Source organism: Notamacropus eugenii, chromosome 1, assembly GCF_028372415.1.
Source record: "Notamacropus eugenii isolate mMacEug1 chromosome 1, mMacEug1.pri_v2, whole genome shotgun sequence".
NCBI lineage: Eukaryota > Metazoa > Chordata > Mammalia > Diprotodontia > Macropodidae > Notamacropus > Notamacropus eugenii.
In genome coordinates this window covers 158902357-158929375 of record NC_092872.1, presented here as the reverse complement: position 1 = coordinate 158929375, position 27019 = coordinate 158902357, and the positions used below count along the sequence as shown (strand labels likewise).

General features: G+C 36.4%; 1 long non-coding RNA gene across 1 annotated transcript; it reads right to left on the bottom strand.

Moving 5' to 3' along the window:
* Positions 1-5358: 5358 nt before the first annotated feature.
* LOC140509570 (uncharacterized) lies at positions 5359-12072 on the bottom strand. Its single transcript, XR_011968823.1, has 2 exons — positions 8627-12072; positions 5359-5688 (listed from the first exon to the last, which is right to left on the bottom strand). It is a non-coding gene; the product is annotated as an uncharacterized lncRNA (long non-coding RNA).
* Positions 12073-27019: the final 14947 nt, after the last annotated feature.

Below are 27019 nucleotides of genomic sequence, written 5' to 3'. Positions count from 1 at the left end.
CTTCAGGTTCAAGTAAACAAATGTTTTGGATACTATTTGGATAATATGAAAATCTCCAAAAACGTTTGATTTCTTAAATATACTACTAGTTTTGTTTTAGTTAGAAGACCACACAAAAATAGATAGATTTCATTAAGCTATAAAAATACTTTATATTTGTCACTCTATGACTTAGAAAGCATCAGCATAGACATTATCTCATTTCGACCTTCTAACAACCCCATGACTAATGCAAAGAAAGCATTCCATTTCCTGTCTCTGCCTTAGTGCTGGCCAACACCTATGCCTGGAATGCACTCCCTCCCTAACTCTGCCTCACAGAATCCTTCTCTTATTTTAAAGTGCATCTCAGATACCATCTTCTTAATGAAACCTTTCCTGATCCCCCCAGCTGCTAGTGTACTCCCTCCCAAGCTACCTTGTATTGACCTGCTATGTGTGCGGGTATATGTATGTATATTAACTTTATGCCACATACATTTTATACATACTCTTCTTCCCCATTACAATGATCTCTTTGAAAGTAGGGATCATGTCGTCCTTTATACTTGTGTGTCAATACCAGTACCCAGTACCCAGCATAGTGACTGCCACTGAGAGACACAGAGAAAGAGACAGACATAAACAGAGACACAGAGAGAGATGATGGAAATACAGACATATAGATAGTTATGCATGATATAAATATAGTCATTTTGCAGAGGAGAAAACTAAAGTTCAGAGACACTAAGAGATGTGCTCAAAGTTGCAAAACTATTAAATGCCAATCTAATCTGGAACCTTAACCTTTCTACTACAACGCTAACTCAAACTACCAAATCCATTCAACAAAGCTATCTGTTTAGAGACATAAAACCATAGATGTAGGATGAGGCAGAACCTTAGAACTCATTTACTTGAACCCCATCATTTTACAAATAGTGGAGGATGCTATAGGAGAAAAGCACGAAGTCAGTCAGCTTCAACCAAATCCCAACTATAGTTAATGCCTTCCACATTGAGACTTTCTCCATTGAGGTTTTGATACACCATGGGTCAGCAAAAATAATGGAAAGGGAATTTTTAAGAAGCTGTAGAAAACACAGAAAAAGTTTAGAAACTCAGAAATGTATAAAATGTATGCATAGCCTTATATAATATCAACATATTTCATCTGTGACTTCTCTAGTACAAAAGAAGGACCAAAAAATTTTATTCATATTTTCCAGATTGTGGGGAGTAGGGAGGGGTGCTGAGGGAGATGTGGAAGGAATAACTGTATATATGGACAGGAGTACTTACTTCCCTAAGCCTTGAGTATATTATCTTTCCACTCTATGTTTTTACTTTCATGTCATATTAAACTTAGCTCCTGAGAAGTGACTCCAAAATGAGGCCATAAGACATATTCTTTGTAGTACAGATCTTCATCTGTGAAGGCTTAAAAAAAAAACACACCCAGACCCTTGCACTCATCCATGCTGGAGCTGGAACTAACTACAAAGGAATATGCACAGATTGGGACTTGGGGTGATTCAGAAGGGCAAGTAAAGAATCATTTGAAGTGTCTGTTCCCTAATGGGTGATTTAGTAAGACAAAGGAATCCTGATAAGAAAAAGTAAAGTAATTGTCAAGTCCCTGGTGTGTTTCTCCAGCCAAAGCTAGAGCCAAAGTGTGTCTTCAGACTTACATCTCTAGAGGAAACACAAATGGATAGCAATAGGAGGCAGTTAGAAGAAGTGGTACAGAGGAGGACAGATCCTGTATGCCCTTGGAAAAATGGAAACTGAAACAATATTTTTTTCTTGAACCAGAGAAGTGATAGGAAAAAAAATGTAGAATTTCATCACAAATATTATATGGAAATCTCTGGCCCTGTTCTAGTGAGGAACCCTGATATAAGTAAATCTAGAAAACTCCTTCTTCCTAAGGAGATTGAAAAATAACTAATAGGGATTTTAGCTAAATATTTCAATATTAAATTGATTTTTTTCCCAAAGGAAAAACAAAATAAACATCCATCCTTTACTTGCAGTTATAGCCCTTTATTTCTGTAGTACTTCTTACTTTTCAAAAGGCTTTTACAACTCATACATCTTTTGATCCTGACAAAGTTTTTTTGGGGAAGGTGGGGGGTGAGATATTTTTAACCCCTTTGGACAGAGAGGAAACTGAGGCTTAAAACAGCTAACACCTAACATCACATTCCGAGTTGGTGGCCAAGTTGGAGCTCTTAGACATCTCTGCTACTCAGCTTTCATTTTTAGAGGTTAAGATTATAGATTCAGTTCCTGTACTGGGCTAGTTTTGTACAGGATGGGGTGGGGGAGGGAAGGAAAGAAGGGAGAGGAATCAAAACACATTGAGCCATACACTATATTTCAAACTAAGAATTTTGTAAAAGACTACCATTGGTACTAGCTGTGTGGCCCAGGCAAGTCACTTAACCCATTTTGCCTCAGTTTCCTTTTCTGTAAAATGAGCTGGAGAAGAAAGCAGTCCAGTATTTTTTGCCGAGAAAACCCCAAATGGGGTCACAAAGAGTCAGACATGACTGAAATGACTGAGCAACAACTAAAGCCATTGATTACTAGAGAACCTACATAGGAAATGTGGAGAGAACTGCATAGACTCAAGCCCTGTTTTGCAGTGTCAGTTCAAAGCACATGTCCTACTAATTACTTTCAAAAATATCATCCTTATATAAAATACCATGTGCTGTTTTTGCCCAAATAAATGACAATTATAACATTTAGAGTGACATACAGTGAAACTATAGTTCTGTATATTTATTAGTTCTTAACTTCTTTTCTTTTTTTTTTGTCTCAGTGCTAAGAAGACCTCAATTCAAATATGGCCTCAGACTTAGGCAAGTCACTTAATTTCAGTTTGCCTCTATTTCCTCAGTTGTAAAGTGGGGATAATAACAGCACCTACCTCCCAGCAAGGTTATTGTCAGGATCAAATGAGATAATATTTTTAAAGCACTTAGCCCAGTGTCTGGTACATAGTAGACGTTACATAAATGCTACTTATTACGACTGCTACTACTGTTACTATTACTACTGCTACCACTAGTTGCTACTGCCACTGCTACTACTACCACTACTACCACCACCACCACCACAACTACTACTACTACTACCACTATCACCACCATCACCACCACTACTACTACTGCTACTACTAACTACATTGGATCTAACTAGAGCCCTTGTACAGGACTCTCAGTGCATCCACAATTTAATAGGATCCTCATATATGTTATTACTCATCATTGAGAAGCTGCCTGGCATCTTGGAAAGAGCTGGAGTCAGAAAGCCCCAGATTGATATCCTGCCTCCTGCATTTACTAAATATGTACCCCCTATGCATAAGTTACTTATCCTGTCTGAGAGTGAGGTAACTCAGCCATAAAATAGATGTAAGATCCCCTGTAGAATATACCTCACAGTGCGATTGTAAGGATTGGACAGAATGCTACCTGTAAAACATCTGACACACCTTTAGAGCACCATATTTAAGACAATTATGTAATTGCCAACTTGTACTTAAACCACACAGATATCTTTGTAGAAGCCTGCTCTGTCCAGTCATTTCTCAAAATGCTACTATCAAAAACCAAAAGAAAACCTAACGCCTGTCTTCCATTCCCATTTTATGGTCTTTTGTGGTGACCCTAATCATGAAGAAAAGGAGAAATATGTAGGAAATAGAGAACACTTTGATTATTAAAGCACTAGTTCTGAATCTTCTTTTCAATTATGAAAGAAAATTTTTATCTTCACTCAAACCCATGAGGATGAGAATCCCATGTCCAGGCCCACCTTCCCCTTTGGAGAACTGAGGGAAGAGGTGGAGATGTGAAGGGTCTGGGGCAAGATGAGAAAAGAGAGATGTTATTCTGCTTTCTAGCCTTCTGAATGTAGAAAAGGCTTCAGAATTATTATTACTTAACATTTATTGACCACCACTGATAGACTGAACACTACATAGTGTAGATTTAAAAGCTTTTGACTTTATATGTTAGACTTATCATCAGTGACTACATCCCTGAAAATAGCTGCTGCAAAGAAGGCATTGTTTTGGTGGTGATGACAATCAAAGTTTATATTGAGATTTAAAATGAGCATTGCTTGAGCCTAAGGATTTTTTCTTTAAATGACAGGTGAGAAATTTGACTGTGTCAAAGAAAGTTCTTTCCCCCAATTTACTTTTTGGGAACTTTATTTTGAAAAGGTTTTGCTACCAGTAGTTTTTTTAGGAAAAACAGATGAGCCATCATACTTTGAGACGTTGCCCTCCACCGGGCCCCGGGATAGCTATAGCTGGAACTGATCAAAAAGGATACATTTCTACTGGCCAGTTTTCACATGACTCCTACTCTGTACCAGATTGCCAAAGAGGGTCTATCTATTATGTATGATTTGGCTGTCATTGCTAGTTGTGGCTTAATTTGGTACCTTAAAGAAATGTCAACTATTGGCCCACTGAATTGCTAATGTAGATAAAACCTTATGAGTTTGGCTAGAACCTTCTTTCCTCCCTAACATGATGAGAGGAGTGTGGGAATATCAGTATCCTCCTAGATAACATATATCTAAAGCTTTAAAATTCACAAAGCCCTCTGCATGAATTACTCCATCTGATCCTTAATAACAATTATGCGAGGCAGATACAACTGGCATTATCATCCTTGTTTTGTAGTTGAGGAAACTATGGCCCAGAGAGGTTATCTGACTGTCCCATGGTCACACACCACATGATAAACGTAGCACTGGAACCTCTGACTTTCTAAGTCCAATGGCCTCACTAATGTGTTCTGCTGCCTCAGTCACAATCTCCTAAGACATTATAGTCTGCAAATAAACTTGACATTCAAATCTGAACTGAATAATCTAGGCAGGAATTTATTCGCTGGAGTTTTTCTAGTTTCAGAAATAAGTGGAAGCAAATTATTTCTAAATTAGAAACTATGTCTACAGCACCATTATATCAGCTCTAATTTTAGAGGGCAAGGTGCAGCTCTGGCACTAGACTAATGTAATTTTAATATAGTTTAGCAGATGATGATTATGATAGAGATTGTCTTTTGCTCCCTTAGGAGTTTTTCACTTAAGAACTTGATAGTGTTTTGGGTAAAGTGTTATAAGAGGGGCTATGGTACATGACAGAAAAGAAAACATTAATCTCCTATGTAGCCAAGAGCTGCATTAATCTTTTAAGCAATTCAAAAGCAAATCAGAATATGAACTCTTAAAGACTGTTCAAGTGTCCTAAAATATCCCTATTAGTAACAAGGCTACTTGGGTGGATTTTCACTTTTTTTTTTGATCAGATATATAAGATTCACTGAATCATAGATACATTTTAATGTAGATTTTAAAAATTTATTTGCTGGTAAATACTAATATAGTACATGTTTAAGCACAGAAGACAACATAATCTGCATACTACCACTGGTATCAAAGAGTCACTCTAAGAAAATGGTGTTTAATGGAGAGCTTGATAGTGAGGCCTTGCAAACTTTCTCTAATTATTAGACTCCTGTTTTCCTTCTGAAATATATTAACATCCCAAGAGGTATTATTGACGCTGGCAAGTAAGCTTAAACAGCTTTCAGAAGTTCCTGACATTCCGTGTACTCAGTAAGGTTTGAGCATTTTTTCCCCCTTGAGTGTTTGGAGATCCCGATGACTGGAGTTCTGCTGGAAAGATTGATAAAGCAAAGCAATCGGAGTTATTTCCTATGCATGAAATTGATTAAATGCTTCACTAAATGGCTTATAAATTTGCTTCTCATATTTCTGTCACCCACTGAAAAGATTACAGAAACTCTGCATATAACCATGTTGTATACAATACCAAATTACAAAAGGTTGTAAAAACTAATGTTTTGTTTAAAGTTTTGAGCAGGACCATATGCCTTCAGTGACCTTGAGTAAGCTATTTTAATTCAAAACATTTCAAAGACTATAAGGGGAGAAAAATCCACCTACGTAACAAGCCAAACCAAAGTGGTTAGACCTCAGCATTGTTATACTGAGTTATTCTCGCCTGTAAAAATTAGAATGACTATCTTTAAACAAATGAATGTAATATGTCTTTAAAGACATGAAGCAAGCACATGTAGCGTCAACAAGGACAGTTTTACAAAAGTAGTTGAAAACATTTCTTTAAGACCTCTTTAAGTTGAGTTAAATTCTGTTATTTTTAGAACTGAAGATCTTCAAATGAGCTGTTGTATCTCATTTAATCTCACTGTAATCTAGGTCTTTGATTTATTTAGAAAGGATAGCAAATATGAGCATTTTTTAATCCCTCCACATGTTTTTGAAATGTAATTTCAGGTCAATTTTCCCTTTCCCGTGTTCTAATTTTTAGCTGTTGTAAAACAGTTGAGGGTGCTTTCAAGCATAAAGCCATTTTATAGGCCAAATACATGACCTACAGATGTGACATGGGAAAGCAATCCCTTTCTTAACATGGCCTTAAAAGTCCCTTAACTTCTACAGGAAAAATGATATTCTTTCATAACATTTACAAGACATCATGTCCCCAGCAAGAATTAGCATTTGGCATTAACGCACAACTCTGGCAAGAAATCTCAGGAAAAATATATTTTACAACCAATGATCTGTTCTGAATCTTGACTGGTTTGACCTCTGCACATCCTAAGCCTTCCATCATTTTCAAGAATGGCCAGTGTCATGACAAAAATGGCTTCCACAGCTGGGGACATCCAGAACATAACAATCCATCAGTCAACTTTCAAGATGAAAAGAAAAATACTCTTCAAAAAATATCAAGTGGAAAGGGTAGGAAGCTATGCAAGAGAAAAAGGCCTAAATAATGCATAGCCTCTAGCTAATCATCTTCTTCCAATTCTCATAAATTTCTGTGGTTTATATGTGTCATGAGATAAATTGGATGCTCTGGAATTACCTCAGTTCCTAACATGCAGGGAAGGAGTAGGAAGGGAAGCACTGCAATCAATACAGAAAATTGCCAGGTAGTGATGGTGGCAGTGATGGTGGCAGTGATGGTGGTGGTAGTGGTTGTAGCAGTAGTAGTAGTAGTAATAGTAGTAACAGCAGCAGTAGTCTCAGTAGTAGTAGTTATTTGTCCTTTGTACTTGAAGAAGACCAATGGCATCACCACGTTAGGGTCAAGACACAGTGTGGTCAATATGTTGAATCAGTCTAATATGAGCTCTACTGCAGGTCAGGCATAAATAGTCAGTTTGAACATTTGAGATTAAGATGTTTCACATTTCTTTTGAGTTACTATGATTCTGTCTAGCCTTCTTTCACGTGGGCATGCCTTGCAGGACAATCCTGTGCCAGCATTTCCCATGTTTTGCCATTGGTACTAAAGTTCTTTAGACAGACCTTGAGGGTGTCCTTGTACAATTTTTTCTGACCTCCATGTGAGTACTTGCCTTGTGTAGGTTCTCTGTAAAATAGTCTTTTAGGTAAACCTAAGTTTGGTATTTGGGTTATATGACTAGTTGCACTTTCTTCAGTAGAGTATAAATGTTTGATAGTTCAGCTCAAGAGAACAGTAGCAGCAGCAGCAGCAGCAGCAGCAGCAACAGTAGTAGTAACAGTAGTAGTAGTAGTAGTAGTAGTAGTAGTAGTAGTAGTAGTAGTAGTAGTAGTAGTACTAGTAGTAGTAGTAGTAGTAGTAGTAGTAGTAGTAGTAGTAGCAATAGCAGTAGTAGTAGTAGTAGTAACAGCGGTAGTAATTGTCATTTTTAAAATAGTTGTTCTACCTTCCTTTTCCCCTTTTTCTTTCTCCTCCTTTCTTCCTTTACCTTCTTCTCCTTACTGTCCATCCCCTTGTTCTCCTCTTTCTTTCTTTGTCCTTTCTTCTAGTTATTTCCCTTCTCCTGTTCCTCTTCCTCCTCCTCATCACTATCATCAGTAGTAACATTAATGCCTATTTGAACTGGAAAATATGTCAACCATCCAGGAATTATATAACCAGTTTATTTTCCCACACTATCAACAGCTGGACAGTTATTTAACTCCTTGATGGCAGAGGTCTGGATCTTTTTTATTGGCATGAAGAGTTGGAAGTCATAAAATCTGACTGGGAGTTAAAAGCTTCATTATTTAAAACAAAGAAATAAAGAGTTTAGCTTTAAATCACAAGAGAAACTGACTCCAATCTCAGGTCACCATACAATATCCACCAGTTACCTATTTACATGTAAGTTTTTGAAGGCAAAAAGCTAAAATCTAAAATTAAAAGGAGTCTGGCAGGGACTTGAGAATAATCTTATCTCAGAATAATCTTATCAATGCCAGAATGTTATAATGAAGTCATCTTAAATGTGCTTTGCATTCAAAAGAAATTCTGGGTGCTATCCTTTCAATATTGTCATATAGAAAATCAAGAACATTGAATTGATAGGACAGTGCTTGCAACTGTTTGGTCTTTGTTTTCCCTCTAGCCTTCTAGCGTGTTTTCCCCCTGCCGTAATGATGTATTTGCACTTAGCCATCCATATTCTCCCACCTGATTCTGGGTTAGGAATGTGGTCTGTGGTTTTGAACCAGAATTAAATAAACTAGCCTATACAGACAAGTGTGGCTTTCTTATCCCCATACCCTCTTCCAACCAGAAACTATTCATTCTTACCAATTCAAGGTTGATTATTCAGTGTTTTGGATTATTCAGACTCTCCAGTTCTCTTCTGTGACTCTGTTGTTTTCCTGTTTCACTATTCATTTCAATGACAAAATTCAAGTAAGTCAAGTTTCTATATTTTAGCAATTGAAATGAAAGGCTTATGGGAATGGCAATGGAAATTATTCGGAGGAAGGGAATTTTTATTAATTTATCCTACTTCTCTATATACAGAAGCAAAATAACTGATATTTATTTAGAGTTTTAGGGTTTGCAAAGCACTTTTATTTTCTCATTTGATCCTTAGAACAATCCTATCCTGTACTTACTCTCATTATTCCAATTTTGCAGTCAAGGAAACTAACACTAAGAAAAAAAGTCATGTTTCTTGACTAGGGTCACACTATAGTGTCCAAGATGGGCTATGAAACCAGGTCCTCCCAGAGTCAGGTCCTCCTGACTCCAAGTCCAGTGATCAATTTACTATACCAGACTGCCTTTCAGAAGAATAGTCACATAACAGATATGACTGTTAATTGGTAGTGATTTTCTGGAAGAAAGTTAATTTTATATCATGTCTGAAAGGATTCAGAAGTGCTTTGTGATTACATGTAGGCGTTTCAACTTCATTTTAATCTTATTTAGAATCAGATTTTGTGCCTGGAGACACTATAGGGTTAAAAACCTATAAGTTGGAAATACCTAATTTTTTTCAATGTAACATATTATCATTAGGGCATTCAAATATAATTATTATCTTGGTTATAAATTTGCTTGGACATCATGGTTCACTGTTCTTTTAAATGATAGAATTCAGTTTAGACACTTCTAAAATGTATTGAACTATCTCTCTGTCACTTCTTACAGAACTCTGACTCTAAGAACCTTGTCCAGGTTCATTACATGTTCATTTCTTCTTAGTTTACAAAGACTCATGGGACTTCAGTTCCAGGAAAAGAAATGGATTATGATACCAGGGCAGAAGGCCCCAGAAATGGCAGGAAGCCTCATACTACTAAAAGGCCTTTTCTGCTTAGAAAAGGTAGTTTATTCAATCATTCCAGGGAAAATATAGAGTAGCATTCTCTATTATACTTGTCACATTTTTTTAGCATTTTGTCAATTTCTTTTCTATCGATATAATCAAATTTCCCTTTTAAAGTTATTTATAACATTATTTTATAAACAGATAAAAGCTATCTTTATTCTTGGTCACTGAACAAATAATCATTCATTCAACAAGTCATATCGAACCCAATTTCCTAAGGAAACACCCTAATATATATATTTTTTTAATTAGTCCATCTAAAAAAGACAACAGGATACAAAGAATAAATGTTTACCTTTTATATTTGAGTTGCAGGTACTTGGGCTCTACATGATTTTACACCTTGGGATCACAAGGAGTTAAACCACATTCTAGTAGGGGGTTTTCTGCTTCTAGGGATCAGTTCAAAGAGTACCAAAGCTCAAGACGTATACATTCTTCATCCAATAACTTGTCCCGTAATTGGTATATTGATTGCTAATGTCATCATGATTTAGTATATCTAACCCCCCCACATGCACGCAGCAGCCAACAATCCAAAAAGTCATTGTTTATTCATTGTAACTCCCAAACTGGCCCATGTCAGCTCCTGCTTGAGGCCTGCCTGATAGAAATCAGCAAATGATTGGACGCACACATTCTTAACATGACTGACCCATGACATCTTAGAGGGCAGCAAGGGAGCCTGTCATCACACGTACAATACTCTTCTTTCTTCCTCCTTATCTATCCCCAGATGACTGAGATTTTTATTAACTCATTAATGACTGAAATTGTCACTAGAAGCAGTGGAGAAGGGTTAGGCTTTTTTTTCTTTAAGTGGAAATAAGCATATGACTGGCTTCAGGAAAAAGAAGAAATGTGTTCATTGATGATACAACTAAACCAAATCAAGTGTGCAGGCTAATTTATTTCATTAGAATCTGACATTTGATTGGCAAGTTCTGGGTCTGAAAAACTGGAAAGAAAAATACCTGGAGGTTTCCAAAGTGGATTTTTGAAAAGGTATATAACTATATGATAAAAGACATAGTACTGGATACAAATCTGTCATTTCCATTGTATTATGGGGTAGACCTTGGCAGTACAACAGCCAAACAGTCTCTTTTAGTCTAGATATTTAGAAGGTTTCTTAAATAGTATCATCTCCACATTTGCATAAATTCTTGGGTTTAATCTTTTCCATCTGAATTAGGTGCCCAAATCATGGCCTCCCAAGGAAACACTCCTTGCTTTAAAACTTCAGAATATTAAAAGTTGGCTGGTGATTTTCATCATACGCACCCTTATACAGAGAATAAGCTGTAGAGAACAAATTTTGATAAGTATGATAACCCTTTTAGAAAGACTCAGAAAAACTGGCAACAAGAAGGTGCCTTTCATTAAGTGTAAAGGCTTTGAAGAGGAATTTCAGCTGATTTTTCTCTAGGGTTCAGCCTGGGGCATATCAGGAGACTGCTTGGAGAAAAGGTTTACATTGATTTGATCAGCCTCTTAATTCTCTTTGCAAAGAGCATGTGTCCCACAGTTCATATCCTCAAATACATCACAAATTAATGAATCCTCATAAGCACCATGGAGGAACAATTCCCATATTAGGGAGTAGTAGATTGAGGCACCCCCAAAAATTCTGCTTGAGGAAGCTGATGTTCCCACCGAGATTTAAATGTTCCTAGTATCTAGCTTTATCTTCAGGGAACCAGAGCACACCTTTTTTTTTCTTCACTATTTTACTAGGCAAGGATTTAACCTGCTCTATATTGTATTTATTATTTTATTGCTACTTACTACTACTACTAATTAAAACAATTATTACTAACATTTATAATCTTTAATTTTATTTTTGTTTTTGAAAATATACCAGGTTAGTGTCTAAGATAATCCTCTGATGTTATAATTTTAAATTATTTTTTTAAGTCAAAATTTGACTTTCGACTATCTTTTAAGCCAACATGATACCAAGCATCCAGATAAAAATGGTAAGGCAGATATGCACGTATATATGTATGTATGTATGTAAATCAATCAAAAAATCCAAATATTTGGTAACAGAGAGAACATATTTAGAATCACAATGTGATTTGGTATCCTTCACCAACCAACTCATTTATTAAATAAGACATTAAAATTTCCCTAAAATCTCATTTGTATTTACTATCAGAAAAATAGAAATATAGTCTATTATCTACAACATACACTAATATATTTTAATTTGGTTTGTTAATTTTTTCAGTCAGTGTCCTAAAAATATTACCTCTCTTATATCTTTAAATTCCTTATTCCAAATAACATTTCATGATTATGGATTTTTGGGGTTTTTTGTTTGTTTATTTGTTTGTTCTTACATGGAGAAGAAATTATTTCTTTTAGATGTTTACATATCTCAATTGGAATGATGTCATTTTAGAACTTGATTGCTGCAACATTATAATATATATATACATATATATGGTTATATATGTATATATATATATAATTGTTATAATTAGTAGTAGTAGTAATAAGTAGCAATAAAATAGTAAATACAACATAGAGCAGGTTAAATGCTTGCCTAGTAAAATAGTGCAGAAAAAAAAAGGTGTGCTCTGGTTCCCTGAACCAGATATATATAGGGGATAGGGGTGATGCATGGGGTATTCAATAACAAACCCTCTTCAGGGCTACTGACATGCTTTTGTTGTCCACCTGTCAGTCAACTCTCACCTGTGGATCCAAGAAGCCGTAGTATGCACAGTGGGCCATACCCCAGAAAAACCATATTAGCAGATAGGCTTAACCAGGTTGAGGGTAACCAACAGGCCTTAAAAACCCCTTTGAGATAGGGGGATGTCTCCTCCAAGCATATGAATTCTTCCCCTGGCAGAATGGGTGGATGAGACAATTTGAGATTTCACTGGAACTCCCAGGTAAGGAAACTCCTTTACCAATACAGGCTGGCACCTTCTCTGAAACTCATGGTCTTAAAGAGTTGTCTAGAGCAGCACTTAACAAAGTGGTCTCAAGAGCTTTTCATGGGGCCCACAAGTTCATGACTATTTCATAATAATACTAAGGTGGTTTTATTTCTGGTATAGTAAATATCTATTAATATTACTTACATAAACTCTTTGGTGGGGTCCTGGATAATATTTAAGAAGGCAAAGACTTGAGACTAAAAGTTTTGAGAATGGCTGGACTAAAGCATTGAAAGACTGTGAGTTGACCAAGGTAACATAGCCAGTATATCAGGAACATAACTTGAATCCAGGTCATCCTAGGTCTGCAGCTCACTCTTTCTTCACTATACCACACTGAATTTCATGATTTACATGTGCAATAATATATACCAATAGTTCCTGAATCTGTGACAAATGTAACCTGGTCCTGCAAATTATCCAGCTAGGTATCTATTCTGTCCCTTCTAATAAGGGCACTCTAAAGTTATATGGCAACAAAGTCTAATGAATAGTCTCATTTCTTTTTTCACATTTGTATCTCAGCTCTAGTTTCCTAAAGGATAAATCAGATTGCATTTTTAAAAAGTTTTTGTTATTTTCAAATGATGAATCACTGTTTTACCTCATTTCCTCTTTCCTCAAAAGCTGATATCTAGGAAGCTTTCACCATAATATGAACTGTTAGTTAGTTTGGAGAGTGGGGATAAAAGGTAGACATCATGAGTAAGAAATCAACTCAGAAGTTCATAAACTACCTAGTACTAAAAGTATTTCTTAACCTGGGGTTCACACTCCAAAGCTAGGTTTCAGGAAGTCTGTGAACTTAAATGGGAAAAAAAAAATACAGCTTTATTTCAATTTAATTGCTTTCCTTTGTAACTCTGTATTTTATTCATTTAAAAACATTGTTCTGAGAAGGGTTCCATAGGTTTCACTAGACTGTCAAAAAATCCATCACACACACACACACACACACACACGCACTTTTAAGATTCTAGATTTTCTAGATTTCTGTTCTAGATTTTCAAGTCTATATTTTACCCCCAAAATAGTATTCCAAGACTCTCCCAAAAAACCCCAAAACTCTTGAAATACTCTCCAAGGACTTAATAATGCAAGAGAAAAATATTCCACCCAGAAATAAGGGAATCCAATTGAACAAATTTAGTTAACTGCAATTTAGGTGGGGCATACTGTGGTAGTAGATGGGTCAGTGGTTCAGTTTAGCGAAGACATGACTCTTCACTTATAGAATTTAAATTCTAATAGAGGGCTAAGCTGCATCCATCCCTCTGTATGTGTGGCAGAAAAATGAAAGGCAGAATTAAGAAGTGGATTGAGGGCTAGCCTTAGACTCAGGGAGTTTTGAGTTCACATCTTTCCTCTGACACCTACTACTCCAAATCTAAAAGAGAGAGAAGAGAAAAAAATTCAAGTGAGAATCTAAGAATGAATCTTATCCATTAGCTTCCCTTCAAAGTTCAATAGAATTAAAACATAGACTGACAAAGAGGCCAGAAACATCATCCCATTATACTTTTTTGACTTTGAACTCAACAGTTACTCATTAGCGTGCTCCTGTTTATTAATGTTTACTTCTGGAGAGATGGAAATCAATACAAAGTGAACCAATCATCCTAAAAGGCCAGGATTCGCCAGCAATAATGGGGAAAGGTGTGCAAGCTGGAAGAAAGTACAGTAGAGGAGCCCGTGACAAGTCATGATAAATGGGTCGTTATAAAATTCATGTTTAGGCAGCACCAGGCTGGGGATAATGCCATTCGTCATGGCAACACTGGGCCGCTAATGAGTCCTCATTGCATATTCATGTCAGTGGCGTTTCTTCTCTCCCTCCTCCCCTGAACCAAAGCCTGCTAAATATCCCCACCTCAAGCTCAAGCTCAGCCTAGGTTCTCCACCTCCCCCCCAACTTTTTTTTTATTTGTTATGTTGCAGCGATTATACTGTAAAAGTGCTGCACAAGATTGATTGCTCTGATCTGTAGTTCAATTGTAAATTAGAATACACATCCCCCTAGGGACACACGGCCCCTATTTGTGATTAAGAAAAAAGCCCCATAATAGACTAATAGCTAAAGTTCTCTCTCTTTTACTTTCAGGCAATTAGCTTGATGAAATGGCCTCTTTTTGTGTACCCTGGAAGTGTAAACCGATATCATAATGAAGTATATAATGTTTATTCTATTATTTTCACCTTGCCATGTATGCAGGAATGCATAAATAATGGCTGCTTTGTCTAGTCCATTTACTGATTCACAAGTAAACTATTTCTTAAAGATGCAGTATGTGCTTTCTAAGCCGGGAGTTAAGCAGTTGCCTGTGAGTTAACCGTGATACAAAGGATAGCTGTGCTGAGAAAAGGGAGGGAGAAGTACTTCGTTACTGAACAGGTAGTCAGTCCTGTGGTTATCCGGGTAAAAGGAAGTATTTGTGTGGCTTGGACGAGCTGTCCTGGGGAATGAGATCACAAGCCCAAATTTCATGCCCTTGGGGTCTGGGATGATCCCATGGTACTTTGAAAAGGCGTAGTGTTGGTTTTCTGGTCTGGCCAGGTTCCAGCTTTTGATATGGAATCCTTCATCTATACTCATCTGTTGGGGTGAGTGGCTCTGTCTCTGTTAGACAGCTGCCTTGGTATAGATCTCTGAGGAAGCCAAAGTAATACTTATATATTCTGTAGTTTGCAACTGGGAATTTTAAGTTTGGAAATTTTCTTGAGGGGAAAAATCTCATCTTCATTTTCTCACTTGACTTGTCCAATATAGAATTATTAGCATCCTTAATTTAGTTTTATGTGGGTTTAACTGAGTTAAATGTGAAAATAAAACTTTATACAGTCATTTGTGATTTGAAAAGGATTTTAAATGCATTTTCTCATTTGATCTTTAAAACAATGCTGTGAGGTAGGTCCTACAGGAGTCATCTCCCTACTCGATAGGGAAAGTAAATTGAGCCTCACAGAGGTTAAGTGACTAGTCCAGGATGCCTCAGCTAGTAAGCTTCTGGGGTAGAAGTTGGACCCAAATAATTCTTGATTCTAAGACTAGCATTCTGTCTCTTACATCACGCTGCCTCAGTTAAAAGCTAATAGAAATAATTAGTATATAATCCCTTAAGGTTTGCAAAGAACTTTATATATGTTATCTCCTGTGAGTCCCACAACAAACCTGTGAAATACTACTCTCTCACATGTTACTCTCACTATTTTAGAGAGGAGGATGCAGGCTTGGAAATGAAAAACAACTGGAGCAAGGCTGGATAGCTAGTAAGTATCTGAGGGTGTATTTGAATCGAAGGCTTTTTGCCTTCAACTCCAATCCAGTACAACAAGGTATCTAATCATTTAAGCCAGGGGTGTGAAATAAATGTATATGGCCCATGATATATACCAGAATAAAATACAATTGTTGTTGCTGGGTAGTTTCTGTCATCTCTGACTCTTATGATTGGGATTTTCTTGGCAAAGGTACTGGAGTGGTTTGCCATTTCCTTCTCCAGCTCTTTTTTTTTTTCAGGTGATACTTCTTTTTAAAGCATTTACAATATGGACCACAAAAGAACTTTTTTTTAAACATTAACCAACTGAGACACAAATAATATTTATGTTGTGAACTTCACAAGCTCTTGACCTAATTGTCTCCACAGTATTACTAAGAACTAAAGGAACCTAATTTATTGTTGTTGGTCTAAAGTCCTATGCCTGATAACTTAATTTTAGACAGCCTCGGATGTTCCCCTAACAATAATCTATAACTGAATAGATCTGGTATTAAGCTTACAAACCTTTTGACTATAGGAAATTGACACCGAGTAGGGACATTGCAGGGATACAATATCTCCCCAACTTCATGTCAACCCCAGGCAGGATTAGACAATCCACTTGCATTCAGTCAGGCTTGATGTCTGCCAGGTGTCAGTGGGGAAATTGAGTCAGGAGAATCCTACCTCAGCCCAGGCTGAAGAGCCACTCTCCCACCCTTCCCATGAGATCACCTTTTGCAGGTGATCTTATGCAGTTCCATACCAGCATCTCACAGGCTTACTGGCATCACGGATTGGAGGCTCAGACTGCCTTTGTTGCTATCCATACCTGGAGTTAGGCTCAGAAGAATAGTCACTTAATAGTCCATAGCATCTAAAAATGGCAAGTTCCAATAACCAGGTTTCAAATATGATTATAATTTCACTTTGGCTAAGGAACATCTTTTGAGGCAAGTCTTAAGTGGCTTACATGCCTTTCTATACATGTTCTAGTTCCTGATTAAATAGCAATCATAAAATCAAATTTACCATTAAAACCTTAACTTTTCCATTAATGCCAAATTTTACCTGAGGTTACCTTCCTCTAGGAAATTTAGACTAAAATTCTTTTCCCCAAACTAAAGATGTCATTGATTTATTCTCAGTAATTAATTCAGTCAATTGTTTCAATACTAATTGCTTTTACCTCACTTTGTAACATGTCCAATTTTTCTCCCCATCACTCCCCTCCCCCCACTTCCTAATACCTTGCATTCTGATTACTCCTTCCCTCAGTGTACCCTCCCTTCTATCACACCCCACCCTTCCCTTATCCCCTTCTCTTTTCTTGTAGGGCAATATAAATTTCTATACCCCATTCCCTGTATTTCTTATTTCCTGATTATATGCAATAAAAATTCTCAACATTTGTTGCTAATACTTTGAATTCCAACTTCTGTGCCTCCCTCCCTCCCTCCCCAGCCCCACTGAGAAGGCAAGCAATTCAATACAGACTAAATATGTGTTGTTTTGCAGAAGACTTCCCTAATAATCATGTTGTGTAATACTAATTATATTGCCCTCTGTCCTGTTCTATCCCCCCTTATTTTTTCCCCCACAATTGACCTTGTCCCTTCTCGAAAGTGTTTATTTCTAGTGACTCCCTTCTCCCATTTCCTCCCTCACCCCACTTGTCACCTCCTGTCCTACTTTCCTGTGGTGTGATATAAATTTTCATATCAAATTTAGTGAGCATCTTATTCCCTCCATCAGCCATATGTGGAGAGAGTAGCTACATTTTCCCCCTCTCCCCTTCTCCCTTTTCTTCTCCATTGAATAAGATTTTTCTTATCTCTTTTATGAATTACAGCCTGCCCTGTTCCATTTCTCCCTTTCTCTTCCCAGTATTTTCCTCCTTCACCCCTTAATTTTTATTTTATTTTATTTTTTTTGTGTGTGGATATCATCTCTTCTGATTCAAGACACCTTGTACTCTCTATCTATATGTGTATGTATGTGTGTATGTACAATCTCTCCATCTACCCAAATACTGAGAAAAGATTCAAGAGTTATAAATATTTTCTTTCCAGGTAGTGATGTAAACGGTTCAGCTTTAGAGAGTCTTTTATGATTTTTCTTTCCTGTTTACCTTTTCATGCTTCTCTTGATTCTTGTCTTGGGAAGTCAAATTTTTTATACAGATCCGGTCTTTTCCTCAATATGAATGATTGAAAGTAGTCTATATCACTGAATGACCATTTATTCCCTTGAAGTATTGTACTCAGATTTGCTGGGTAGGTGATTCTTGGTTTCAATCCCAATTCCTTTGACCTCTGAAATATCCCATTCCAAGCCCTTTGGTCCCTTAATGTTGAAGCTGCCAGATCCTGTGTTATCCTGATTGTATTTCTACAGTACTCAAATTGTTTCTTTCTAGCTGCTTGCAGCATTTTCTCCTTTATCTGGGAACTCTGAAATTTGGCCACAATATTCCTAGGAGTTTCTCCGTTCGGCTCTCTTTCAGGAGGTGATCGGTGGATTCTTTCAATATTTATTTTGCCCTCTGATTCTAGAACATCAGGGCAGTTTTCCTTGATAATTTCATGGAAGATAGCGACTAGGCTCTTTTTTTGATTATGACTTTCAAGTAGTCCCATAATTTTTAAATTGTTTCTCCTGGATCTATTTTCCAGGTCAGTTGTTTTTCCAATGAGATGTTTCACAACTGCTTGGTTTAATTCATAGTCATTCATTTCCCTGAACTCATTTCTCTCTTTCAATGAATTATTTTGTTCAGTGAGCTTTTGAACCTTCTCCTCCATTTGGCTAATTCTGCTTTTTAAAACCTCCTTCTCCTCACTGGCTTTTTGGACCTCTTTTTCCAATTGAGTTAGCCTCTTTTTAAAGCTGTTATTTTCCTCAGCATTTTTTTGGTTCTCCTTATTTTTTTTCCCTTTTTTGGGCATTTTCCCAGCCAGTTACTTAACTTCTGAGTTTCCTCTCCACAACTACCTCACCTCCAGTTCTGCCAAGCCAGCACTGGGGGCTGAGATTCAGATGAGCTGCTCCAAAGCCTCAGGGGTTTTAGGCGGGGGCAGAGCTGCAGTGTGAGATTAAGATCAGCTGCTCAGGAGGGGCAGGGCAGCCACACAGGGCTCAGTTCCCTCAGGGGGTCTGCAATGAGACCTTCAACAATGGATGCAGGCTACTGCCTGCTTTGGGAGCCCAGTCTGCTGCTGCCTCTACTGCTGCCACCTGAGGAAGCCCAAGCTATAGGGACACTCTGCTTCCTTCTCAGCCACCGAAAAAAACCCTCTCACTGACCTTTGGTTGAGGGATCTGTGCTGCTGCTGGAGATTCTGTCCTTGAAGCCTATTTGGATCTGCTCCTTTAGGTGCTGCATGGCCAAGGCTGGACTGGGCCCTGCTCTGTGGTCCGGTGCATGACCAACCTTTCCCATTGGTGTTTCAGGTCACCCTGGGCTACAAATCTCCTCCACTCCGTTGTTCTGTGGCTTCTGCTGCTCTAGAATTTGTTGAGAGTTCTTCTTTATAGGTATTTTATGGGCTGTGGAATAAGAGGTAGCGTATGTGTGTCTTTCTACTCTGCCCTCTTGGCTCCTCCCTCTCCAGCTCATTTTACAGATGAGGAAACTGAGGCAAACTGAGTTAAGTGACTTGCCCAGAGTCACAGGCTAAGAAGTGTCAGAGGCCAGATTTGAACTCAGGAAAATTAATCTTCCTAACTTAAGGTCTGGTGTTCTATCCATTGTGCCATCTAGTTGTCCTTAAAAATGTAATTGGGAAATAGTTAACAAAATAAATAAAATACAATACATCCTAGATGATATTACATTTTAAAATGAAGTCAATATGTCATCTGCAGAGATTCTTAATTAATGGATTAGTAGTCCCAATTTCTATCTGAGTCTGACATCACTGGTTTAAGTGATTTCTATACTCCTATGAAATCATGTGGTTTTTGTATCCTTTTCATTCATTGATTAAGTGTCACTATGTCTCCTGCACAAAATAATGTCCTGGTGTCAATAATGAAATAGAAGAGATTGAGGGAAAGTTGAGTAAGGGAGGATAAAAGTAAGAAGACAAACAAACAAATGAAAACACTCAATGTCCAAAAGTTGTTCACAATGGTTTATTTACTAAACTGGTTAACTCCATGAGAGTGTTTTGCTATCTGTGTTCCAATCCTCTTTCACTCATCAATAATGCAATTTAGATTACATATCAAATCCTTCCCGGACAAATGCTGTCTGAGTAAAAGCTTCGCCATCCCTCTTTAATATTGAACTCTGTTAGATTTGCTGACAAGCTCATGGCAGTCATTTCAGTGAGTCTCTCAGACCACTTGATAAAAGAGAAATGATGATGCTTATGTTTAAAGCTAAATATCCCCCTCTCAAACACACCTGGTTTTTTACATCAATTTTTTAAGTGATCTTTCTTTAGGAATGCTTGTCCTTCATTCTCAAAAAGGACCATGATATGAGGAAGATGATGCCATGACTTGTGAGTTGAATTTAAGTGAGGGAGGGTTGTGCAAAGTCACCAGCCTCACTTTCTCCTCCAAAACCATCTGGAGTGGCAAGATATAGATCAAGACAACTGGAAATGATCCCAGATATATTATTCTTAAAAGATGCCAGAATTTTTCCCCAGACCAACATTATTCTACTCCTAACTTGGACACTTTGGTGGAAGTTCAGCATTATATTCTAACCAGTTGAGTATGATTTTTTTTTGTTCATCTCCCAAAGTACTACAGGCTAAGCCACCACATAATTTTTTAAGGACAAATAGGTATTTCCTTTTAAATATTTGTGATAAAACTATAAGTTTTTATAATTCTGGAATGTTTTTGCTGACATCTCCTTTAATTTTCACTCTGTTAAACTAATATCTAAGTCTTAAATCCACAATAAATATAGATTCCTCATACAAATTTCTGAACCATCTAGCCCCATTGTAGCTACATTTCCAGTCCTCTATTATTTCTTTAGTTGTATGCTGCTTACCTTCTATCAAAGTAAAATTCAATTCAGCAGAACTAATTGCCAGGTTAAAAAAAAACTTTCATGCTTTTTTCAAAGATTTTTATAATGTAGAGTTTGTGATTTTATTAAGAAACACTTTCCCTAACATCCTCAGATCAGGCAGGACAAGTATCATGGTCTCCATTTTACCCATGAAGATCTTGAGAGAACCTCTGAGGATTCTAAAGTCACATAGTTTTAGGTTGCTTACCTTTTCTCAACTTCATACTGGGTTCTAAAAGCCATTTAAGATCATTGTAGCTAATTAATACTATAATGTAGTTTGAACAGTACCCTAATGACCTAAAATATTTTCTATATTCTTCAAAATGCCAAACAAACTTAATAGAAATGTCCACACTGAAAGAATTAGTGAAGTATAGAGGAAAAGCCTTGGATCTGAAGTAAAAGGGCCTGTTTTCAAGTTACCGTTCAGCTACTTGCTATTCATACTTCCATGGAAAAGTCCCTTCAATTCCTTTTGCCTCCCCTTTCTCACCAATAAAGTGAGATGTTGGAGTAATTGATCCATAGGATGCCTTCCATCTCTAAAAGTCCTATGAACCATGATCATATTAAATCCTATTGAAAAATATTTACTTTCCTTAACAATAAGGTAAGAAAGATGAAAAATGTTATAATACCCTACCCTCAGGGAAAACCTTTTAAATGTTCACTTACTACATAAGTTGTAAAAAAAAAAAAAAAGATTTCTAGGTAGTAATAAATGAACATAAATATCATTCTTCTTGCCCCATCCAAGATATGTTTCATTTAATTGACAAGTAGGTAACTAATACCACAGTTTCTTCATCTGTAAAATAAGAAGGTTGGATAAGATAATCACTAATGGGCCTTCTATCTCTAACTCCATATAACATAAAGCTGTACATCTTCACATATTCTAAGCTCCTTTACCAAAGACAAAAACCAAGAAGGCATCAAAATAAAAAAATCCTGTTGAAAATCTAGAATTAATCAGGGCTTTTGCAACAGGTAATATTTATGTTTGCCTCATTCCAGCAAAAACAATACACACACATATTGGTCATGATTTTGAAATAACATTTGTCACTGATTAATGCTATATCTACTTGCGTAAGTGGAAAATTGAGGAAATTATCTTGGCAACTCAAGTAAGGATAAAAACACTACTTTTGCTTCAATTGTTTGAATACTTTGGGGAGGGGGGGATGTAAATCATCTATTCCTAACTCAGATAGTTGTGTCATTTTCCACTTTGTGTGTGTTTGTGGAGGGGGTACTTATGACAATACATAAAGAGCTTTAGAACCCTCAGAAAAGAAGAGATTCTAGATGAAACAACTATGAATATGAGAATTGTAATTAATGATTCAAATATCACCTCCCCTTCAACCAACCAATTATTAGGCAGGCAAAATTATATTGCCTGAAATTCTTATCCTATTAGCATTGCCATATAAATGGATTTAATGAAAGGTGATGCTTTATGTCATTACATATTCAAAGATCAGAAAAGAATGCACAAAGAAAAAATGCATGTTATCATGTGCCACAGAAGCCTACACAGAGTTTATGAACTAAATTGGTGAATCACTATCTTTTTGCATAGGAGGTATAGCATTTATAATAAGATTCAAGAAGAGGGAGAGCTGTTGCTTTTTCTGATTTAGGCAAACCTTTAGGAGGAGATTTTTATAACTGATGTGCTGTTGGGTATGATCTTGTCTTCCTTTTCTTTCATACCAATTCTAGTCAATATAAAATATTTCTGCCCCGTGATTTGAACACAAAGAGAGAAATGCTAGGTTTGAAGAAAATGTGTGGAAACTCAGTTCTCACAAGCACCATCAGTTTGGAGAAAACTGTATATAATATAGGTAGAAATATCAAATTCTAGAAAAGATATCTAAAACATACTCACAACTAAATATCTTCCCTTTCTAATTTAGGTGTTAAGGGTCATACTTCATTTATTTGAATGGATTTGAGGTCAAGAAAAAGAGGGGAAAAAAATCAATTTTTCTTCAGTCTAGGCCATCTGCACGCCAGTGACAGGAGACCCAAAAACCTGAAGTTCATGTACATTTCCTTTCTAAAAGTATAACGTGTACAAATACATAAATCAGCAAAGATTCCACCAATGAGAACAGCTACATCTTGCCACTCAATTATTCTCTTGCAATCTACAAAGAAAGGCATATTGAGAAAGTCTATTCGTATTAAAAATTCAAAATCTGAATCAAAATGAAAACTTTTTTAGATGGAATATTACTTCCTTAAATTCTACCCTTCTTTTTTTTTTCTGGAAATTCTAAACGTTGTTGTTTATAACTGAGAGAGAAGCATCTTACTTTTCAAAAATACTTGCTACATCACAAAATTTCAGTACTTCAATGCCTTGTTTTGTCATTCATCTGGATATTCTCTCTATGGAGGCAGATCACCATTCCCCTACGACTTAGCACAAGAACTTTGAAAATTACCATGGCCAAAAAATTCATCACCCTATGGCACAGCTGTTCTGGAGACAGCTCTAAAAGATCAGTAAAGCAACTGTTAAATTTTCAGTGTGAGTACAGTTCCACCTCAGAAACTTGTAGTCCCTATAAATCAGGAACTGATTTGTTATTTGGTTGATTGTCAGGGAAAAAAGTGTTATGAATGCAAATAAAGCTTGAAAGTGTATGTATACACTTGGTTTTTCCAGAACCTGATCATTAATCATTTACCACATATCCCTGTATCAATCAACATTGCTTGAACTCAACAAGAATGTAGTAGAAAACTCAGGGAATGAACTCATTACCAGACTAGGGACCTTGTAACTATAGGAAAATAATAGTAACAAACAATAATGATTGGGATTTTAAGGCTTGCAAAATGCTTTATATTCATTGCTTATTTGATCCTTCAAGACTTTTGCTGTGTAGCCAATTGATTGGAGCTTCCTGAAATTGGACAAGACACTGTAACTGGGTCTACGATCTCATGGTAAATTGCTTACGTTTCTCTCAAATACATTGAAAACTATTTCCGTATAGTAATGAAGTTCATGTCAGGCATCCTCCAACTTTCTTCATCTTGCCCTCAACCAGGCCTCCACATCACCTCCTGACCATTTTAGAGCCATACCTCTACTACATACTTCCCCCTACCTCCTTTCTAAGTCCTCTTAGGTCTCACAGTGCTTAGAAGAGTACAGGACATGGAGTCAGGAAGATCTAAGTTCAAATCCAGCATCATATATTTATTAGCTATGTAGCCCTGGACAAATCACTTGCCTTCTTTCTGCCCTAGTCTTCTCATCTATAAAATAAGGGTAATAATAGCACCTCTTTCCCAGGGTTGTTGTCATGAAAAAAATGAGATAATATTTGTTTGGTGCTTTGGAAACCTTAAAGCTTTCTATAAATATGTTTTTGCTGTTATTATTATTGTCATTTTCTCCCATTAGAATATAAATTTCTTGAGAGTAGAGACTGTCTCCATTACTTATGTTTGAATTCTCATCCCTTAGGACAGTGCCTGGCACATAGAAAATGCCTTATTACTGATTTTGCCACAAGGAGTTCTGAAAGATAACAAAAAAAGCCAAATATATGAAAACATCACCTTAATTCCCAATGAAGCGCATTAGAGATGAATCTTCCTGCAGTATCTTCAAGACAACTTTTACAAGTTCTGCGAACAGACTCCAAGTAGTTTTCATGGAAGGAAAAGCAAGGAGTAATAGACAGACATTTCACATGCTTGGCTTCTTGCTTTGTGAGTCAAGTAAAAAGCAAACAACAAAAACTCTGACACTTTCTTCTTAATTCAACCAGAAAGTAATTGTTTGCTTCTGACACTGTTTCTTATGAAAGAAACAAAGCTTCCCCTTCACTCCCCCCCCCCCCCAAGTAAATCCACTTTTAATCATCTTAAAGGGATAAAATACTCTCCATATCAAGTCATTCTTGACTTTTTGCCAAAGGCCTAATCATGCAATTAAAATTAGTCACTTTAAGTGCTAAAGTAATATAATGTTAATAGAGCATTTTATACTGTGAACAGTTTTTAAAAGTCATTCGTAAGTTGTTATTACCATACTGAATACTGGCTTTTCTACTAACTCTATTATAGGTTCTTAAGTCTGAGAATATTATAAAACAACATTTGCTACTTTTTTGAGAGGCAACATGGAATATTTAATAGAACATGTTAACTTAGTCAGAAGATCTGAATTCAAATCCCTCCTTAGAAACTATGTAACTCTGAGCTGATCACTTACCTTCATTGACCATTGGTTTCTTGTTCTATCCAGTGGTGATAACAATGATCAACTGTTGTGGGCTTTTGTGAGGAAGGAATGACATGTACTAAGTAATGCATTACAAACTGCTTTGCAAATCTTAAAGCATTGTGTTAATGTAAGCACTTTCATTTTAATTCTCTGAGTCTTGAATTAAGGTTCTAAAATGAACTATATTTCAATTTTTTTAGTGTATTTGCTTTGATTTGCAGAGAGAGAAATGAGTGTTTCCTTCTTGTTTCAAAATTATTTAGTCTTGAAATATATAGAACAACAGATATGGAGCATGATCATATTGAGTGTGTATATGTGTGTGGTTTGGGGTATGTATGTGTATGTGTGTATGTGTTTGTGTTATAAAAAGAAAATGAAATGAACCATAAAATAAGCTCTTAATAGTAACCTAAGAAATAAAGCAAAATCATTTACAACACATGGGATTGTTGTAGGATATGTCAAAGATTAGATGGTTTAGGAAAGGCACTATCCTAAATGTGGAAGCAATTACAGTGAAATTCATGACTCATTAGCAAACATTCCATATCGCATCTCTCATTTCTGGGTCAATGTTAATAGAAAATATTCACTTCAGTTTTCATACATTTTGCTCACTTTTTGTTATTATTTCAACCCAGTTTTTCCCTAATAAACACATAAAAGAAAGAACTTCTTTGTGAAGTTCATTTCTTAGTTTTAAATAACTTACTCCTTGAGGTGAGTATTGGAGTCAAATTAATTTTTCTTTTCTGCATATTCAAGGTTCAAGCTGATAATAGATGCATTGCCTATAAACCTTTGTCAAATAAAATGACTCGGAGAAAACACGTACCAACTGATACCAATGAGAATTTTGGTAGCATGCTATTTTGTATGCAAAATGGCTAGTGAACTGAAGTACCCAATACTATACATAATGGGAACCAGATGTCTAAGAGAGAGAGAGAAATATTTTATAGCAATAAATGTGACATTGAATATTAAGGGCTTTTCTATTTTTTAAACAACTGCCTACTCTTGCTTTCTTCATATTTTGAAATTAAATGCCCCCACACCTGAAAAAGAAGTTTCAAAAGAAATTCATCCTTCAGTCTATAAAAGCAGAATTGGCTAATTCACTATTTTATAATCTTCAATAACAAAAAAGCACCTAGTTGAAAAAAAACAAGGAAAAACTCAAACATTAAGAAAAATAATCCATAAGAAGCATCATTTTGGAATTAGCTAATTGGTTTTAAGAGGTTTGTTGTTTTTTTTTTTAACATTTGAAAAGGAAATAAAGATCAATTCATTTTTTTCAAGTTTTCTCCTCCTCTTATATCTGAAGAGAGTTTCACATGTATGTTATAAGCCCAACCTCAAATTTGGCTCTCTAGAAATTGAGTAGGGCACTACCTGCGTAGACTAATTAACCCAGATCAAACTAGCAACCTTTATGATTAGCATTACTTCTGTGTTCAATAATGAAAGTGCCTCAAAATATAGGAAGGCCTTAAATATGTCTTTGTGGGGAGGACATCACAAAATTTTGAATACATTTTTCTCTAAAACTATTATAGTGCAAGAAATACATAGAAGGTGCTGGAAGTTTAGGTATTAAGAGAGTTTAGGAGAGTCAGAGGTGTATAGGATGATGGTAAAGGCAGAACTAGATAATTGTGCTTCAGGAATTCATCATAAAGAGGGAATCCAAAATGGCAAAGAATTGATATCTGTAGTGTATAGGACTGACAAATTAAATGTACTAGTGAGGGCAGAAAGTACATTCAGAGGGAGGAGAATATAGATAGAAAGGGGTATGGGCAAGGAGACAATAATATGTAATGGGGAATCCC